This window comes from Rhipicephalus sanguineus, unplaced genomic scaffold (assembly GCF_013339695.2).
Source record: "Rhipicephalus sanguineus isolate Rsan-2018 unplaced genomic scaffold, BIME_Rsan_1.4 Seq1097, whole genome shotgun sequence".
In the NCBI taxonomy this organism is placed as follows: Eukaryota; Metazoa; Arthropoda; class Arachnida; order Ixodida; family Ixodidae; genus Rhipicephalus; species Rhipicephalus sanguineus.
Window position 1 is genome coordinate 19,148 of NW_023614316.1, and position 6,043 is coordinate 25,190.

General features: G+C 44.3%; 2 non-coding genes across 2 annotated transcripts; both read left to right on the plus strand.

The window, feature by feature from the left end:
* Positions 1–4,248: 4,248 nt before the first annotated feature.
* On the plus strand, positions 4,249–4,332 carry Trnal-uaa (transfer RNA leucine (anticodon UAA)). Its single transcript has one exon. It is a non-coding gene; the product is annotated as a tRNA-Leu (tRNA).
* Positions 4,333–4,693: 361 nt separating this feature from the next.
* Trnal-uaa (transfer RNA leucine (anticodon UAA)) lies at positions 4,694–4,777 on the plus strand. Its single transcript has one exon. It is a non-coding gene; the product is annotated as a tRNA-Leu (tRNA).
* The last annotated feature ends 1,266 nt before the right edge of the window (positions 4,778–6,043 follow it).

Here is a 6,043-nt window from a genome sequence, read left to right on the forward strand (position 1 = left end):
AATATCTGCAAAATATCGTTTCTGCTTTTTTGATTTCTGAAACAGTGATGCTAAGGGAGGCCATGTGCACATGCACCATGGCAATGTTTAAATGGGTATAAATTCTGAACATTGCTGTTGCTCTACGTGTTTTCTTTCACTTCCTTTTCAGACGTACAGAAAGGAGCGAAGTGGAGCTGTCCATGGGCCGTGCACACAGTTTCATAAGCAGGCTTGCAACACTTTTGACAAATATGTTCCTGAATACATCTGCCAAAGTGGCATTTAAAGAAGCATGTAGTAGTGTACTTCACTGTTTATTTGGCATGAAGCAGCAGGTATGCTTCCGTCATCAGCAAGTTCACACAGTACAGTGCATCTACACATGGCATGCTACCCCCACATCTACCAGCTCGGGATGTGTAGCTTGATTGTAAAATGTTTACTTTGACTTAACACAACAATTAACAAAATGACATGAAAGTTTTGCCACCTATGCAGGCGACATTCTCAGTATACGCTGGCAAATATAAGCGGAGTTTGACCAGTCCATTAGTCGCACATTTCCTTGTAAACATCTCGTAGAGGGCCGCTGTTGTTGTTGCAAGCCAATGCGCCGTGATGAATGAACCATGATTCCAAGATTTTTCTTTTCCTCCGACTTTTGTACACGAGGTAGCATCGTCGAATTGATTAGGTCAAAATTATGCCTTGTCATTCAGCAGCGTTCAACAAGCTCCGTCTTAGAACACGTTGCATGGGTGGTTTTCGCAACATCCTCTTTGTGTTCTTTACCCTTCGATCACCACCTTCAACCCATTTCGCCTATGCAAGTTGTGTCGCAATCCCCACATTGTACTTCGTAGATGATCCCACTCTAATCTTCGGCGGTGTTTGTGTATACCTTGTCCTTAGGACGTGTTCACAAAGCCCAAAGACCGCACACTTGCGGATGATTAGAGCAGGGTACTCTACAGAGTACGTTGTGGGGTTCACGACACCACTTACATCGGCGAATAAGGGAGGAAAATGCCAAAGACGTTCAAAGAACACAAAGTGGGAATGTTGCTAAAGCCACCCATGGAGCGCATTTTAAGACAGCTTGTTGAATACTGCTAGACGACAGGTTATAGCTTCGACCTTAACAATGCGACGATGCTGGCTCAGGAACGAAGGTGGAGGAAAACTATTGCAATTATGGTTCATGCGTCAGGAAGCATCTGCTTGAAACAACAACCACAGACTCATATCGAACGTGTACGTGGACGTATGTGGCTAGTGGACTGGTCGACCTCCGCTCACTTGTTGCCAGCGTATACCGAGACTGCCACCTGCATAGGTGGCAAAGCTTCTATGGGATTTTATGGTGCAGTTGTGGTACAAAACCATTATTTTGCATTAAGGCAAATGTGCCGTATTATATTGGACAGTACGGGCAGACCATTCTTTAGTATCTTAACGTAGGAGGTACGTAAGAAGACCTTCTTTGAAGGAAATTGTTGTATTCTGGGTCACGGAACAGTGTTCTCATTCAAACGACGTGACGGAGTGCTTTGTGCTAGCTGTGCTAACGAAGGCACTTCGTTAGAAGGCTCCTTTTTAGAGAAATCGTTTAATTAGGAACACGGAAAAGTGCTCGGCAGCGCTATACCTTCAGCTTTGTCCGTGTTTAGGGGCCAGATTTTTTGCAGTGTGTGTCAGCACTTTTCTGTCAACATTGTTAGTCCTATAGCCTTATCCTACCACACTCATGGAACTGAAATGGAGCAAAAAAAAAACAGCCTAAAGCATGCGACTCTAAGGTTACAGACGTGAGAAAACGGCCGAGGCATAGTTTTAATATCTTAAAGACACTATAGTCAAGTTTCTAAACGCTAAGTCGGCTACCACCGCAACGCTTCGTAGTTCACGCTCACAGGATGCACTTTCCGTAAAATGACGTGTTAAATACATTTTAAGCACAAAGAAGATTCATGTTACTCTTATTGGTGAGTGCTGACTTGCCACATATATAATTATTTTTAAAGATACACGTCAAGTTTTTTTTTTTAGATCACTATACTCTCTAAAGAGAGCATAAAAGAGGGTTAACGTGTGTCCTAAAAGGGAGTTAAAAATAGAGTTGTATGTGTGGCAACTCAGAATTCACCAAAAAGATCAACATGTACTCCTTTTCCTTCCTTAGAGTTCACGCTATCTAAAAGAAGAGTGAACGCAAGGAATTGATAGTAATAGTATACCGCTATATATATAACGATAAAAAAATAATAGCGACCAGCAACAAAGTGGCGCCCACATCGAGGGTGGTAACAGGTCTTCCTTCCTCTGCTCTTCAGATTTCGCGACACTGCGTTCATCGCCTGAAGCGGTGCCGCTGATTTAATAAGCACCCATGCACTGCCACCGTCTCAGTCTCATGCAATGCAACCGACACTGCAGAAGAGAGGGCGTAATTAAAGCCACGAGACGCTGAGACGGAGGCGATCGCCTTCTTCGCGAGCGCCCGTGTCGTCGCATTTCAGCTCATTAAAATATAATTAGCCATGCCCGGTGCGTGGCACTGCTGCCAGACGTCATCTGACAACCTCGTATAAACCACCTGTCCATCCCGACGGTTTGAGGAAGGGTGTGCTTAACGTGCGTAGTTGGACGGTGGTACGGTTATTGTTATTGTTTTCCGGAATCCTTGACGCAGCACGGCTCAGCGACAGAAGGCAGGAATAAGAGGCACGGACCTAGGAAGTCTTCGCATGCCGACTTGTGAAACAAAGAGAATGAGTGAAAGAGGAAAGGAAAGCCGGGCAGCCTTTGCGGTCGCACGTCATAGTCGCTTCGTGACGCTCAGCGAAGGTTACAAAAGGGCTGAAAAGAGGAAAGATGCATCGTTCTTTACGATATTCTTGAAGGAGCTGAAGGAGCAGAAAAGAGGGTAGGGTGGCTAACCAGACGAGCGTGCGGTTAGCTAGCCTGAGCAAGAGAGAAATGGTATAAGGGGTGTAACGATATAAAGTTGACGAAGAATCGAGGGTGCTGGTACGCGCGTGGCCTCTCATTACGTTGGCAATCAGTCACTAAGGCCACTCGATTTTGAGAACTGTAGCGGTGTTGACGTTGATTTGTTATAGCCATTGGCATCATGCTGAAGGATACCGGATGGCCAAGTGGTCTAATGCGCCAGATTTAAGCTCCGGTTCTCGTACAAGTGCGTTCAAACCCCGCTTCTGACGATCTCGGTAATGATTACCTCTCTTGCTACTTCCTCTCTTGCTACATGTGGAGTGTACTGTTGCCGTGATAATGTACTGCAGACTTCATATACAGTATATTGTGTTACGCGAAAGCCTAATGGTATGCAGCAAATGAAAGTAATTATGTTAGTCTGAAGTGCGATAATATTTTTAAAGTATACGATGGTGATTGATATTCTTTTTTTCCGTATCCTTGTTGCATAAGTTCTAACATAATTAGTAAGAGTAATAACATAATTTTCGTCCGCAATTAATACCTGCATTAAGGTCAGTCTGCTCTAGTGCAATTTTGCCTCACAAGAAAAAAAATTGGGGGACGCTTAAGCTTCGCCTTTAAGAGTTGAACGCGATAGCAATATCCTGCCCCTAGTGCGCACTTCGCACACTACGAGTGTTTAACAGAATGCGCGCAATAAGGTGTGTGCCTTATGTAATGGGTAGCATGCTTTAAACCAGGAGCAATTATGCGCGAGAACCTTTTTCGAAGCTGCGATGCACCCACTACGTGGTCTTAAGGGAATACGCGCAGTAATTTGTGTGCCTTTTGTAATGGGTGGCTGTCTTTAAACCACCAAGTCGTTATGATATTGACGTGGTGTGACGCCCGATGGCAATGTACGCTTGTACCACGCAATATTACTGCCATATTACATCTCGTACTGTGACACCTGTATACAGGACGCGTATTTTTGGGAAGCATCAAAGTTACTTTCAGCGCAGCTCCAAGCAGAGGCGTGGCTGTGTGGTAGAACACCTGCTTGCCACGCAGACTGCCTGGGTTCGATTCTCACTCGGACCCAACATTTTTATTATTTATTTTATTTGCAGCTTTTTCGATTTTTCGGTCACGGACAAGATGATGATTTTTCGCTCACAACCAACGGTGCCGGCGCCGACGCCGACGGCGGAATTGCTGCGATACGAGCTCTTTAACGCTATCGCGTTAAAAACCAGAGCGTTGTTTACTATTGGAAAAGCTTCTAACGCAATCGACATTGGTAGCGCTTCGGCAGTCACTGCAGTCAGGATGGCCGAGTGGTCTAAGGCGCCAGATTTAAGCTCTGGTCCTCGTAAGAGGGCGTGGGTTCGAACCCCACTTCTGACACATTATTTAGTTTTATGCCACTTCCGACACCACAGAGGCGAAATGTGGTGCTGCCACGACAGTATGCTTAGCAGATATCTTATATATATCGCGCTAGCCTAAAGAAAGCAAGATGTGGGAATTTTGTTAGTCTGAAGTACGATGATTGTTTTTAAGTGCGCGATGTTGATTTGTATTCTCTGTTTTTTTTTATGCATAGGTACAGAGTATTAAGTTATTCCCTGTCTGCAATAAACTCATGCATTAAAGTCGATCATCATTTGTGCACTTCCGTCTTCCAAGAATAAAATAAGAGCTTTATTTATTGTTGCCCGAGATTCGCGACAAGATCTACATTGGTAGCGCTTCGGCAGTCATTGTAGTCAGGATGGCCGAGTGGTCTAAGGCGCCAGATTTAAGCTCTGGTCCTCGTAAGAGGGCGTGGGTTCGAACCCCACTTCTGACAAAATATTTTTTTTTTATTCCCGGCACGACAGAGGTGAAGTGTGGTGCTGCCGTACTTATATGCTTTGCAGACCACATGATACATTTTGTCACGCTATAACCTAATGGAAGCAAATAAAATAAATTGTTAGTCTGCTCTGCTAGAATCCCTTTGAACTACACGATCACGACTTACAGTATCGTGTATTTTTTGCTTCGCAGTCCGGAACTTTAAGGGGCTCTTATTCTGCCATAATCACACGTGTGTTTTTTTCAACGTGGTCTCTTCAACAGTGAAGTATGCAGCATTTTGGCAATGCTTAGATGTGATGGGCAAGTGTGTATATGACACTACAATATCAAACTGATAAAACTCTCCAGCGCCTTGTATAAGACGACGAGAAATATATCAAGCCGATAGCAGCGCCAGAGCATCTAGCGGTGGTTGTCGTCCGCTGTACGTTTCAGGTATATCTGAGGAGAAGAAATTACTTTTCTTGGAGCCAGCAAAGGAAAGGAGGACAAGCCCCTCCCATTCTCCCACTGCATTGCCTAAATGGCGGCTAGTAAACCTTGTGTCCTGTCGGCATCTCCATCCAATGTGAATAACGGCGCATAGTTCATTTTCGAGGCCCGAAATTTGGTAAAAAATTGGAAGTCGCTCGTCATCCCACCCAGCTACATTATGCGGACGGAAGTGTCCGAGGAAGACAAAATTGCTAAAAAAATAAGTTTTTTTTTTTTCATGAGCGGGTCACACTCTTTAAATTTTCTTGCAGAAGGCAGACTTATCAAGGAAGCAGGAAATTGAACCATAAATAAAGATATTATATAAAGAGACACACTGAGATAAACAAGGAAAAGTGTATCGAAGAATGTTTGTCAGGAGTGGGGCTCGAACCCACGCCCTCTTACGGTGACAAGAGCTTAAATCCGGCGCCTTAGACCGCCCGGCGATCCTAACGTCTTCAGTAGCCGGAGCGACAAAAATCTTCATCGGATAAGAAACCTCGCCCATAGTATTGAAGAAACATCTCACTTGATTTCTTGACCATAAAGATGCACGAAAACAGCCTGACGATAATGAATGTGTTAGCTGCACGCGAAGATGAACTAAATACCCCAGAGCCATGTAACAAAGAAACCGAGAATATAAATTGTCATCGTGCGCTTCTAAAAATTTATCGTACGTCAGGCTAACAAGCATTATTACCATTTGCTCCCATTAGGCTATATCGTATAGGAAGATATCATTGAGGACTGCAAGATACTACCTTACACCTTGGCG